Here is a 16,006-nt window from a genome sequence, read left to right as displayed (position 1 = left end):
CCACACAAATCAATAAAAATCGAGTTAAAGTAGTTTCAACACAATGCATAAGACAAGGGGGAGGGTGCCTTATTAAATAATGTCCTGTGTTGATAACAAACAATTTCCCAAGTGGAAAGTGACTATGCAATCCTTTTACCAAACTCACTGACCAAAAAGGAGGCCATATCAATGATAATAATACTGAGTGCCATATTCCCAGGTAAATCATGTTATGCCAGTGACCATTGAATGAGTTGAATCAATGGTCTGATGTGTTCAAATTGAACTTGAAGATTGTACCGTTGAAGATTAAAGAGACGTTCACACTGGCACAACACCTTTGAATTTACTTCAATCTGGATCATAGTAATTTAGATTACCCAGTTCAATTCAACACCCACTTTATTTTGTGTTAATGCATGTGTATCGCGTATGCTGCATTGTTTCATCAGACTGAGAGTTCATCAGATCTTGATTGATTCGCATCTTTATCTCAAACAACGCTGCACTGGATTGGTACACTAAGAATGAATCCAGATTGGTCTCGGCTCATAGATGACCTCAATTTTGTCAAGCGAACGGTGATAGAGATCAGAGTTTCCCTTGTCTTACTTTCACGACTAAAAGTATCAATTCACTGCTAAATATAGCTTTTGGTTCTAAGCTCCAACTGGTACTCCGCGAAAATTACGTTTAAAAAAAGAAGTCATGAATGTCAGATTAATACTTTCAAACGGTGAACTTGAACCAATAAACTTAACAAAGTATATTATGTCATATGCAACAAATGAATGCTTTGATGGAAATTTGATTACGCACAATTTTATGATTCCGCATTAAGGGCTGGGGTATGAACGTTTGGACAGTATTTATTTTGGGACATCAGAGCACATCAGACATATCGAATTGCATTCTGAATACGAAGAATGTCATTCTGATATCAAATAATTTTGATTTTTGAAATTCGCAATTTAATACACATTTTATGGCAAATCATTAAAAATTGATATTTTTGATATTTAACAGTACTTGAAGTAAACTTTATAAATCTGATGATTTATACTTAAAGTGTATGTAAGTGGGATGAAAAGCCGACGATCAATTGAAAATTTTGACCTTTCGTATTGAAGATATGGATTTTTTTCCCAAAACACCAAAAAAATTAGGTCTTTTTGGGAAAAAATCCATATCTTCAATATGAAAAGTCAAAATTTTCAATTGACCGACGGCTTTTCCTCCTGCTACATACACTTTAAGAATATATCATTAGATTTATATAATTTACTTGAGGACTGTTATATATCAAAAATTTGAAAAATATCAAATTTTTATAATTTGTCATAAAATTTGTATTATATTGTGATTTTCAACAAATGAAAATTATTTGATATCAGAAAGACATGCTTCGTATTCAGAATGCAATTCGATAGGTCTGAGGTGCTCTCATGTCCCACAGAAAATACTGTCGAAACGCAATAAACACTCATTTTAGATCCCTTAATATAGATGATATAGATGAAGACCTCATAACAGTGAATTTGCATTTTGCAAATTTGTGTCAAATAGCTCTAAAAATATAATGGTTTATGTTATAGATTTAGCTTAATAATCTGTTTGAATAATATTGCTTAGTGTTCGAAGTTAAAGCTAATTTGTGCAAGAATCATGTTATTTCTGAAGTAGAATAAAACCACTTGAATAAAGTTTTTGATCTTTAAATCACGAAATCCGATTACAAGACCATCCATGCAATCGTACATAAATGACAACCATGCTTGACAGGTGTAATGAGTAGAGTATTTAAACAAGACAACACTGACGTACACCCCCTTAGACACCCACACACAACCAACATACAAACTGCAACAACAACCTAACAACAATAACAACAGCAAGAACATCCTCAACAGCAAAAACAACAGCAACAATAGCAACAGCAGCAACACAACATCATATGCACCCGGAGCATGCAGCAGCACCAACAACAGTGACAAAGCCAATTCTGATCTATATAGCAATCGAGTAGTGCGAGTTGATTGTTGAGATGGGATAAGAATGAAATGTTTCTTGGCCCACTGAATGATTGTTCGCCTGATTTTGTCATGTTGGTGGCAGTGACCTTCTTTTTGCTTTGTTGCTTTTCCCTCTTCTTTCAAGGTCTGCATGCTTATGCATCTTTAAGTCGGGCTTTGGCACTTTGCCTCAGTCATGTCAGTCTGGCCTAAGAGTGTTCCGCACGACAACGACCAGTTAAATAGTAGTAAATAAATTAACAATAAATAAGCAAGCAAATACACCCCACACACCCCTCCACGTTACCCACACATCACTAACTACAAAAAAACACACATGACACATCTGCTCTTTCGAATTTATTACGAGGATTCAGATAGACCCTCCCTCGGGTCCGTGGAGAACGACTGGTAATGTAGATTACATAGCATTAAAAATCAACCAATGGACTTTCGCGTTCACTTATATAAATACGAGTATATTTCTATATTGCTGCATGGTTGACTGTGGTGGGTGTAATTAGTGGCGTCGATTTGTGGATGAAGAGGAATGGGTTTTTGGCATTGAAGAAAATAAGGGGGGAGTTGGCTTTTTTTTCATAAGGCATTACGTAATTATTTATTGTTACATTATCCAGAGATGGAACCGAACCGAGACTGGGGGCCAGTCTAGGATTCAGATTAAAGGAGACGCTCAAAAGATGTTCACATATTAGCATAACATTTCAAAGGTGGTCATATCACATTTAATTCTTCAAATTTTCAAAAGCGTGTGATCGCAACATTTTGTCTATATAACCTGAATTCTCTACAGGTATAGTCGTCGTATTCGCGGGCGTCCGTTACCCTCACCTGTTCCGACATGACCTTCTTACTATTTCGCGTAACCTCTTTCTCGCGTTAAGTATATTTTGATAGTAAAATTGAGAAGCAAATGCTGATATTTGAGTTTTCATAAATTCACCTCGGGAATAATTGATACGACCATACAAATGTAGCATGTGTGCAAACAGCGGGTTCTTCTGACTCGAGTGGTTTGTAACATCCAGATGTATTTTGTTATCATGGTTATAGGTTCTTATTCTTGAAGATTATATCTTTTAATGACTCCAAATGTCCAAAATAATAAGCTTTACTCTCCCCTGAGTACATCATTTGTTGTATACATGTGCCTGTATGGGAAACCTTTCGTGGGCGATGGCTTGTCCAGTTCACACAATGTGGATTGTTTTCGTCTACCGAAGATAGCATTCTTGTCAAACGTCAGTAGGTACCTCAGCAGTCATCACATACATGTTTCAATATCTTGCTTCATATTTCATACTTGTTGGATACACGTGCTTAACATAACATTTGTCAAAATTAACCCACCTCCCCTTTGACGTGTTATTTATTTAAATTATTGCATAGCTTTGATTTGTTACATGGGTATGCCAGGCATGATGTGAAATGTTTATACAATTTAAAAAACAGGTTCAAGGTTGTGTGTGTTTTGACGGTATAAAGCTGTGAAACTCACTAGGAACATGGTGAGACACATTTGATCTTCCAACATCTGTTACTATGGAAACGACATCAATAAAAGATACATATATTGGAATCATTTTACCCATCGCGCCGGTAGAGTAATTGTTATATAATATGCTTGGATAGAGAAGACAAATAAGGATGTAGTGAGATAACACTGGGTATCCAGCAGTGGAATTTCGGGAGTATTAGACACACATCATGAAAGGTGTCAAGTTATTTAACGCGAAATCAGGAGGTACATGGGCTGCTCCAACGGGTATCACACTATTAGATTTAAAAAAAACTTTTTTTGATGTTCAAAATTTTGCATTTACTCAAAATATGTAGTTTTACCCAATTAAGGTACCAAGGAATTTGAAAAAAGCAATAAGTTTTGTGGTTTTCGAAGAAGTAGTTCAATGTGAAAAAAATGTACCATTGTTTGATTGAGGAAACCCGGTCAGGAAACGTTACTGAATAAAATGTATGCAGTTTCCGACGTGAAGATGTATAAAAGGACACTTGCAGCGGAAAAAGAAGAACTACCAAACATTTTGTAAAATAAAGAAACATTAAGGATTCCCATAAGGACTTAAACCAAATGAGCTAATGTTCTATGTTAAAAATATGGAAATATTATGGTAAGACACATTTTTGTCACATTTTACAATCGAATGTAACAGTCTAATTTATCCCGGGAATTTTATATTTTGTTTAACTTTCCGTGTAAAAGAAAATCTCCTTGCATAGTAGAATTATTATTGAATATGTTGAACGTTGTTAGCATTGACGATGTGCATGTGTCGGGCATGGGTGTAGTCGGTAAAAGAAATTAAGATGAAACCCCATTTCAGTAATGAGTAAAACAATCGTCCATAGCATCCAAAGCAAGTTGACTGAAAGGCTTAAAACAGAATAACTTGATTGAACTTGATATGTACCTCTGATCATGATAATTGAGTGCATCCTGTAATACACGCTCATACATATGGTACCACTCGCGGCGAGGGTGCATGGTTGGAACACCGAAATGCTCAGTGCTTTCAAAACTCTTGCAGATTATTATGTTATTAAGTGTATTCCTAAGAACTATATGTTTTCCAGACATGTAGAATCTTAGCGAATAATTATGGTAGAAACTTTCAAGGTAATCATGGTAATTACACACTTGAAGTAGTGAGACACATATAATAATTCGCCTATCTAAGATGATAAGTATTTCGCCTTCGGATGTTGTCAATACATTGAATTTCAAAGATGTTCGTGCCTATGTTTAATCCTTTGCCCCTATTATATGCAGTAGTGTAATGTAGCATATTTAATTATGTAACAGGCGTAAGACGATACATATCCTAATTGAGCACACTAGAACACACACAATTAGCACGTAAAATCGAGAGTAAAAAGTTGTGTAAAACCTACTATACACCATATCGTGCATTAGTAATTAAGCAGTCAATTTATTTATAGGTTAAAGTTTAATGTAACTTTAATATGAAAACGTAAATTATCTGCGTTAAAATATTTCATGAATCAAAACATTATGAAAGCGTTCTTAAAAAATATGATATAGATAATTTACTGCTATATATAATGCTGGTATTAATCATCCATAAATGAGCTGTTTATTATTTCATCTGTAATCTTGGACTATATAATTTTACCGCGATTATCTAGCGATGGTTTAAAGGATATCATTGATTGCGTCATAGATTTACCACAGACATATAACAGGGGTTGCAGACACTCTTAATATATCGTCTTCGTACTTTATAGACCTTGGACTTCAGACTTCTAGTTCAAGATTGATTCCCAACTTACCTCAATGATATCCCATTAAGTATAACCGTATTTCATAAGGAATACCAAACAGATGGCATGTTATTAAGGGTTTTATTTCATAAATATATCATAAGTACCAAATAGTGTGATTTAATATTCAATCTTCAATGCGGAAGTAACTTTGAGTAACAGTATTTGAAATACTGCATGAAAGAACAAGTAATGCAGCAAATAGAGCAATGGGTCCACTTATTAGATAATAATACCTGTTCTAAATGTATGTAGTCACTCAGGAGAGTACGTCAACCCGTAAGCCTTGCAAAGTGCAGACAATGTAACATAATCGTATGCACCGTGACCTTGAAAATTCAAAAAACTGATATAAAGTAATGTGTTGCTAGCATATCAACATGAATCGCAACATTATTCACAACATGAAAGTTGTTTTGTATCAAGTTTGCTTTACTTTGTTTACAGCTCTAAGACAATCCAGCTAGCGGGTGATACACTAGAAATCGCGAAATTAGGTTAAGGATAGAAAGGTAAGTAGGGGGTGGGTATACAACTTTCTATCATGGTGGCCACGACGTTTCATGAACGCCGGTATGCACGGAAGTTGTCAACTTCGTGAGCCGGCGCCAAAGGCTATCCATATTTGTGAGCATTTTGTTTTGCTTGGTTCAATCATGAAATAATGTAACTGAAATGTGAATATGTTTTAAGTTATTAAGTATGATCATGCAATAAGTGAAAGCAAAGAAAAACGCGGTTATTTTGGGTGTGGTCGCTATAAATTGAAGACTGCATCAATATCAAATTCATTTGAATATGGAGTTATAAATCGGTTGTGATAAGTTAGACGTTAATATTGGGTTCGGTCACCAGCATAATTTTGATTTTTTTGAAATTCGCGATATGATACAAATTTTATTGCAAATTATTAAAAATTTATATTTTTGATATTTAGGCCTAGCAGCCCTCGTCATTAACTTTATAAATCTACTGATGTACTAACTTTAAGTGTATGTAGCTGGGAGGGGAAAGCCGACGATCATTTGAAAATTTTGACTTTTCGTATTAAAGATATACATTTTTTTTTCCAAAACAAAACCCCTAAAACATTTCCTCCCAGAAACATACATTTTAAGTACATATCAGTAGATTTATAAATTTGACTTCGAGAACTGTTAAATAATTGTGAAAAATAATAATATGCCATAAAATGTGTTTTATATCGCTAATTCCAAAATTACTTGATATCAAAAGGACAATCCTCGTATGCAGAAAGCAATTCGATATGTCAGATATGCACTCATGTCCCACAATGTGCAAACATTGATATTCAATCCCTTTACAGCTTTAAGCAACTTGATTTGTGTCTTCTAAATCTGAAATATTATCAATAAGGCTAGGGTCTATGTGAAACATCTTTCGTATTATTTATTTTCATTGAGATAACTAATGAATGTCAGATTAATATTAAATATAAGTAAAAGTTTATCAGCTATCTAATATATAATCACATAATTTTCACATGGGAAGATTGCGTAATCAAAGGTGTAAATTTGGAGAGTGATAGTGACTTCCTTTCATACATGATGCAAGGCGTGTTTGCCGGTATAACACAGGGGTAGCATAGCCCTATATCATGTATATTGTCCAGCCCTTGATCTAAAGGTTATAACTCACATATTAAGAAACAAAACAAATTGTACACTACCGGTAGCCATTAACGAATTTGGTCTCAATTTTAGGTTAATTTTCTATTTTGTACAGCTATCAAGATTACAAAAGTGAAATTTCGACAAGTTGCGGGTTGAACGGTTCACACATGATGTTACACCCGAAGTTTATCATGAAACGGAAATAATAACGCAACTAATTAACACCTTGAATAAGAGATTGTGTCAGGTGAGAAAAGTCCAGTTCCGTAATAAGGTTGATGAACTGTTCATTAATGGATTCATTCGGTGTTGTGCAATCATTGTGAGCTATTATGAGCCCCATGGGGTAAAATTTACATATGTCGTGGCAAAGATTGCTCGCCTCCCCCCTCTCGGCCTGCTAAAAATTGCTTGCCACCCCTCTCTCGGCTGGCCAAAAAATCTTTGTCCCTCCACCCTCCCACCGGGCTTATAATTATTGCACAACATCTAGGGCCCTAATTAATTTTCATTTATTATTATATGTGATGCGATCAAGCAAAATCAGTCGGAACTCGGAAATATTGATTTTGAGATAGAGCCAAACAAAGATAATTTCCTTTTGTTCCGTCTTGTTTTGGAAACTTTTTAATTGCTCATACCTTTGGAACTGGTTGTTTGATTTCATTGGGGTTTTCTGCAAAATCAGACTACTCTCCTATAAGAAACTGAAAATTTAATATTTCCGAGTTCCGACTGGTTTTGCTTGATCGCATCACATATATTACTCGTATTTATTTATCATTATTATTATGAGGGCCTACGCTTGTATTGTTATTATCATTATTATTATTATTATTATTATTATTATTATTATTATTATTATTATTATTATTATTATTATTATTATTATTATTATTATTATTACAATTTTATCATATTATTGATTATTTAAAGGTCGTAAATATTTGTCCATTCGTCAAGGATTTTGTGAGAAAAGAAAAGAGTCATGTAGTTCCATTGAATTTTTTTTCAATTGTTTTTCATTATACTACATTAGGCCTATATTATTTATTTGCAATGTTTGGAATTTTTCCTCTGGAATAAACTTGCCCCTGCCCATTTCAAGAAAACTTGGTACTTTAATGAATGTGGAACATAATATAGTTCAATATGACTACCTTGTAAAATATACATTGTAAGGAAAGTAGCTGAAAGTATAACAAACCTATCATTTATGTGTTCCGCACTTTACCTTCATCAACAGATTGAAACAAATTTGGTGTAGGGTACATCACAAGGTGGATAACATTTTGTGAATCGTAACAACAAAGTTGAAAAATAGTAACGTCTTGCTTTTTGATGCGCTTGGTAGTGTATTAAAAAAACTTCCTTTTTTCCTCGACCTAGGTAAAACGCCCGGAGGCAAATATTTTCATGTTCATAATAAATATAATAACCCTAAAGCAATAATATGCAATGCGCACAGCATGCTAGCAGATTTCGGTTCTGCCAATTTCTGTTTCCGATTTGAGAAATTAAAACTGAAAAGCCTGGCATAATTTCCGCGACATTTAGTTGAAGGCTCATTCATATTATTTCAAAATTCTTTTCTTTTATTTCTTTTTTAACCTTCGAGGTACTATAAAAGTGTTTTTAACACGCAAGCCTATTGGAGTGAACCTTTAAAACAGATTGATGAAGTTTTTTCAAAAAATAATCCCCACACTGCATGAGCCACCAAGCAACTTGGCTTTATTTAATAACAGCCAAAATCATATCAAACAATAATTCAAAACATGTTAAGGCCGTATAAAATTATTGTTTTGGTTCTCGTCTAGAAGATTTTCATAAATTGATGAGGGTGTTTTTTCTTCTTCTCAATGTAATATTAGCATTATCAGTAATTTCGGTCTCTTTCACAGTGCTCGAGGAAAGGAGGGGCTCTTTTTTTTCAAATGTGAGATTCTTAGACATGTTAGACTACCACAAAAAAATCTTGGAAGTGATCCATGTTCTCTAATAAACTTACAATTATATGTATAAAGTTTTCCTAAAGTATTTCAAAGTCTAAAATGTTTTGAAAATCTAAAAAAAGGTATATACTATCATGTTAAAATATTGCTTGATCAGTTTCATATCAAAAATTACCGTCAAATTTGCAAGACTACTATTATTTTGAACACACAATGTTTGCGCTACTGAAAAAGAGCAGAAGAGCTTTAGTATCATATATAAATAGTAACTAAAGAAATGCAGGTCATAAAAATTAAGTTACTCACCAACACTAGCAAAACACCCAATCCAGTTTCATAAACTTATAAAAATATATCCAAAGATTTCAATAGTTGCAAAATATACAATAAATATAAATCCAAAAAGGCGCAGTTATCGTCAGTTGTAATATTTCCAGATTAATTCCAGTTTGCATAAATCCTCAAGTTCTTCTTAAAGTTGTAAGTTGTTTCCTTTCTTTTGAAGTTGCTTCTTGTTGGTTACCTTGCTATCACGTGTGAAGAGATACGCGATGATACCTTGTTACAGATGGAGTGAGCAAGTTATTCCTTAGTTCTGTCGTGCTTGTTGGACACAACACGACTGGCTAGACATTGGCGGATCCATATCACGGTAGCTACAGACGACCATATATCAGAGATTTAATTAGGCGCAGAAAGGCATCAAGTTTATTAAAAGCTCTCTATGTTCAGAAAGGAAAAGTGCCTTGGGAACACACCAAGTGGAACAGCGCCACTTAGCGAAGAAATAGTCATAGTGTTTCACGTGACCAATGCTGCTTTACTATTGACCAATCACAGACGAGAGGATAGTTGGTTGGTACTGATGGTATGTTTCACATGCATCATGAACAAAATTGCGCTAATCGACTTTAGTTGTGAAACAAACGCTTTTTCGTGATTCGAGACACACTTCATAATTACAACACGATTTTTCGTGCAGTTGGTTATGAGCTGTTTAAAATAAAGCAACACTGAAAGCACAGACAAAAAGAATTATTATCTATAGGCTGCTTGATTGAAAAAAAACCAGTAAAAAGTCTTGATTTGAAAATCGTCTACTTACAATTTAAATTCACAAGCAGGAAAATATCTCTACAGTACAAAGCAAACAATGAGTTATTAATGTTTATTTGGGACTTCTACATGTGGGACGAGTCATCCTGGGTACGAGCGGGTGACGAGTTGTCATGAAATCAGAGTTAGGGTCGTCTTTCTACATTGTTTCTAACACTAAGGGGCCGGGGGTGTTCATAAATACTTTGGTGGGTGGTTAGAAAATATAGGGGTGGGAAAAATAAAAAAAAATGAATCCTAAAAAAGGGGATAAAATCATAGGGGTCCAAAAATTTTGAGGGTAAACGTCCAGGGCCTACGACAACGCACATGTGCATTCTAATTTTTTTTTGCGCGCTTCGATCGAATGAATGTTAAAATATTCGATTGTGTACTCGACAAAATTTGCGTTTGCGCACTTTACAATTAGGATCAGGTAGGCCAGTTTTCAGGTAGGCCTATTTACCTGATTTCCTACTTTTTATTACTCCAAATTTCCGCACTTTTATTTATTTTCAGCCCATTTTGAGGCTTTATAGCCCAACTCGCGCACTTTTTCAGGCTTTTCCTGCAAAGTCACTTTAGGCCACTGGCATCCCTGTTTGGGTGTAACACTATGACTCCAATGAGTAATAGGCCTATACTCCAAACGGTCATAACTCCAATAACCTAAATTTTTGGTTTCTTTTTTTTAGGACATGAAGAGGGGGGGGGGGAGGGAAAAAACTTCCACCCTTTTTTAGGGGGGGGGGGTCAAAAAACTTTTCCAACCCCCACCAAATGATTATTTACGAACACTCCCTAAATAATAGAAAATAACCCTAGCATTTGGACATGTAAATATCATTGAAACGAAGTATGATAGTAAATTGCGTGATAGGCTTTTACGACCGGAGTTCATAACAATTAGTAAGTTTTTAGCGGGTTTGCCGTCAGACAAGTTTGGAACTGTCAAGCTTTTGTCAGGAGTAGGCCTAGTCCCGAAGAAGTCAGAGCTGCTACTCTTTTCGAAACTGGCTGCGAGATACATGTACAGCTCTGAGTACTTTCATGATTCATTCACCCAATTTTATATGAACCATGGGAAGAGCGGAAGTCTGAATTTAATCTACAGAGGTCCCTAAATAATTTCAGACTTTTTTCCAAGTCAATATCCCAGCAAATCACCACCGTCGGGAATTGAACCAGGGGCCTTATGCACTATAAAGACAAGTACCCTAACCACTGCGCCACGCTCTCCATTGAATGTGAACAATTTTTTAACATGCAAATGTTGCAAATTACCGGTATAAGGTATCACGATTATTATGCCAAGATATGTTGCATTCGATAACATATGTAATATTCTTACTTCAATCATGTTAATTGTGACTAATTAGATTAACCATTTTGCCATTTATTGATTACATTACGTGTGATAAACATTTGTATAATTTCGACCTTCATGAACTGAATATGTTCATGATGATGAATAACTTATTTTGCATTGATCAAAAATTGACTATATTTAGAGCATAGTCTATGCAACATGATCCAATATTTAAAGACCCATTCAGTGATCCCAGCCAAGTGTGGAAAATTTTAATTTGTTTATAAATTGCTTAAAATTGAAGGATAAGTCATTCAAATTGTCATTTGGTATTTTTGAAATGACAAATTTGGAAAAAAACGAAGAAAACAGCAGTACTATGACGAAGTTGAAGCCCCATTCAAATACATGTAGCTAATTTAGATACTGTCAGTATCTAAATTACAGGTTCGTGTAAAATGTCTTATTTTGTCTTAAATACACGGCTTTCGGCTGAACCACTCGCAGGCTATGTTAACACATCTATGACAATGACAAAATCCGAATTTTGATGATTTTTACGATCGTCCGGAGGAGCAAATCACTGAATGGGCCTTTAAAGGAAAACGGAAGAATTTGCTTAATGTATATTACGTAGCCATGTCTGATTGTTTAATTATTTCTCAGAAGATTTTTATGAAATGCAATGAGGTAATGATTGACCTCATTTAAGACACCGAGTTGTAACTGCGTTCAACATATTTAGTAGTCTTTTCTGGCTGTAGTTTTCTTACGGTCCAGAGAATCTCCATGTTCATGTTTCGTGTGTTTATCATTATTGTGCATGATATGTGCGCTGTTGCGGTGTATATATTAAAATATTAATATCTTAAAATCCTGTGCATCAAAATGAACCAAAATTACACACAGGATTACTTAAATACTCTACTCAATGTCAGTAACCAAGCAGTTGTCCAACTGACACAACAGCAAAATGCACTGAGATTGAACAGTTCCTGGACAACATTCACAGCCCAATAATTGGCACCCAGCAAGAATGCGTATCATCAGATACTTATACATAGATGGAAATTTCCAAAGAGTAAATGGAATAGCGTGGAACGGGCTGATTTATGCTTTTCACGCACTTGCTTCAAGAAACAGGTCTTGTTCTACACTCTTCTTCAAAGATTTCTTGTGCTGGGTGCCAATGATTGGGCTTTGAATGTTGTCCAGGAAGCTATTCCATGTCAGTCCATTTTGCTGTTGTGTCAGTTGGACAACTGCTTGGTTATTGACATGTGTTTAGAGTAGAGTATTGAAGTAATCCTGTGTGTAATTTTGGTTAATTTTGATACACAGGATTTTAAGACATGACCTTGTGAAAAATTATAAGTTTCTTTTTTGGTTTAGTGTATTTATCTTGTTATGTGATGTAAATAATCAGTAAATTATTGCATTTTATGTAGAAATAGTATTGGTATAATATTAAAATTGAATAAATGATCCTCTCTGAGCATGAAGCTAGCAGAGACTAGCTTAGTGATAATTGATTGAGTGGCTCTATATCAGCTTTATAAAACAAGTCAGTTATATTCCTATGATGAACATGGTGAATCTCACAAGTTTTTACAAGCCAATTCGTCAAGCCATTTCGCAAAGCTAAGACTTGCAAGACTTCTTTCCACATTGCAGTGTTCAAGTACATGTATTGTCTACATCTCAGCATTATGACGTTGTGAGTTCATTCATTTAATGCGCCTTTCCTAATTCATTCAAGTTAAACAAATATGAACAACAAGATGCGGATATGAAACGCGGTGAGGGGGATAATAAAGGGAAGGGAGGGGTCAGCAAAGGAAAAAGTCAGACCATTCTCAGATAATATGTTATATTAGTATAATGTGAAATGTAATATTATGTAAATTCTAAATAGTTTATCTAATGATGTGCTTCAAGGCAATGAAGTGAAAACTCTTTGCCTTTCTTGCTCTTGTTTCCCGCTTTATATTTGTGTCATTGGTTTTATCATTATTCTTCACACTTAACCTCTCAACACCTCTGGCGAAATAACGCATTCAAAATTATCTATATTATCAAGCCATACCTCGGGTTATATAGCCCTAATCCGAACCCTAATTTTCACTTGTATTTCCGAATCCAAATGCGATAGAAAGAATTAAGCCAAGTATACAAACTTAAGTGGAGGAACAACCAGTTCAAGGACAGGAGTTAAAAATATATGGAAAATATAATTTAAATATTGTACTGCAACACCCAGGGAAAAGATGATTACTGAGCACTAAATACGGGACAAAATTATCTAGAGCACAAAACAGACAACCGATGTTTTAGGCAGATACACCAAACTTCCTCAGGGATAAACATGAAAATTACCAAATAAAAAAAGTGCAGCAAGAAGTAAATATTGTAAATGTCAACATCAAGACTTGCCTTTCTTCAACAGGATTATGCCCCAAGCTTGGATTTGTTGTCCCCACTTTTTGAAGGGTAAAATAAGGAACAATTCTTGGCTTTTTAAAATTCTCGAACATGGCAAAGAGTGTTCTGTAAAGTCGTAGGCCTACCCCTCTTACAGATTGGAATATTCTTATCATTTCAATATTATTTACTTCTACAGTAATTTGAATTTGACCCCTGTTAAATTGGTTAACATAGCCTATTGTTTTCTATGCATTTTTTATTGATCTAGAGACGTCGATTACAAGTTGATTTCTGAGGAAGCACGATAGCCCCCTTCTTCCAATTATAATAGCGAACCATATTTTTCAACATATAGCGAACCTGTGACATTATAAGGAACGTTCCCGGGGGAACCTTCGACATAGCAGGCTGTACCTACTTTTCTGCATGTAGACACGGAACATACCCGTTTCACCTTTGAAACAATCAATCAGGTATTGTCTCAAAATGCAGTATTCTGAATCTCAAGACATCTGATAACGTCAAAATATCGTTATAGCAGAATGCTATTGTTAACACCCTGCTTATGTTTTAAACAATATGTTGTACTACCCATGCTAACTGCAGTGTTCGGGTTTATTTCCCCAAGGCTTTTTGAAAATTGCTGCTCTATTTTGAGACTTACCTTGGTGTTTAATTTCCTTTTTATTTAGTTAAGTGGGTAAGTGTCAATTTTTGTTATCAGTGATTTTAGGCAGGTGAAAAATCCTTATCTTACAACTAATTATTGGTGATTATTTCTTTTAACACATTTGTTATTACTCATTTTATATTATCATGATTATTGTTACAATTACTCCTGAACGTTTCAACATCTTAATGCAGATTCCCTTGCCATTTCTTTATCGAAATATCAGTGGCATGCAACTGGGAAAACGCGTGTTACGAGAAAACAAATCAGCAGCTTAAAACATGCATTCTATGTCCTGTAATGTTTAAGTTCTAACGAATATTTGATGACATAAAATCCATGATGTTACATAGAATCTGGTAGAAATATAATATGTTACGTCATCGAATATTTGTTACAATTTTCACAGTGCACCATGTTTAAGGCTCTATGCAGACAGAATGTGACATTATCAACCCTTTCACAGTGCACCATGTTTAAGGCTCTACTATGGATGGATTCTGTCCCTGGTATTTGTCAGTATGCAGATAGAGTGTGACATTATCAACCCTTTCACAGTGCACCTTGTTTAAGGCTCTACTATGGATGGATTCTGTCCCTGGTATTTGTCAGTATGCAGATAGAGTGTGACATTATCAACCCTTTCACAGTGCACCTTGTTTAAGGCTCTACTATGGATGGATTCTGTCCCTGGTATTTGTTAGTATGCAGATAGAGTGTGACATTATCAACCCTTTCACGGTGCACCATGTTTAAGGCTCTACTATGGATGGATTCTGTCCCTGGTATTTGTCAGTATGCAGATAGAGTGTGACATTATCAACCCTTTCACGGTGCACCATGTTTAAGGCTCTACTATGGATGGATTCTGTCCCTGGTATTTGTCAGTATGCAGATAGAGTGTGACATTATCAACCCTTTCACAGTGCACCATATTTAAGGCTCTACTATGGATGGATTCTGTCCCTGGTATTTTGTCAGTATGCAGATAGAGTGTGACATTATCAACCCTTTCACGGTGCACCATGTTTAAGGCTCTACTATGGATGGATTCTGTCCCTGGTATTTGTCAGTATGCAGATAGAGTGTGACATTATCAACCCTTTCACAGTGCACCTTGTTTAAGGCTCTACTATGGATGGATTCTGTCCCTGGTATTTGTCAGTATGCAGATAGAGTGTTACATTATTAACCCTTTCACGGTGCACCATGTTTAAGGCTCTACTATGGATAGATTCTGTCCCTGGTATTTGTCAGTATGCAGATAGAGTGTGACATTATCATCCCTTTTACGGTGCACCTTGTTTAAGGCTCTACTATGGATGGATTCTGTCCCTGGTATTTGTCAGTATGCAGATAGAGTGTGACATTATCAACCCTTTCACGGTGCACCATGTTTAAGGCTCTACTATGGATGGATTCTGTCCCTGGTATTTGTCAGTATGCAGATAGAGTGTGACATTATCAACCCTTTCACAGTGCACCTTGTTTAAGGCTCTACTATGGATGGATTCTGTCCCTGGTATTTGTCAGTATGCAGATAGAGTGTGACATTATCAACCCTTTCACCGTGCACCATGTTTAAGGCTCTACTATGGATGGAT

The sequence above is a fragment of the Amphiura filiformis genome, chromosome 3 (genome assembly GCF_039555335.1).
Source record: "Amphiura filiformis chromosome 3, Afil_fr2py, whole genome shotgun sequence".
NCBI classification, from domain to species: domain Eukaryota; kingdom Metazoa; phylum Echinodermata; class Ophiuroidea; order Amphilepidida; family Amphiuridae; genus Amphiura; species Amphiura filiformis.
The sequence above is the reverse complement of the archived record's forward strand: the minus strand, read 5'-3'. Positions refer to the sequence as shown.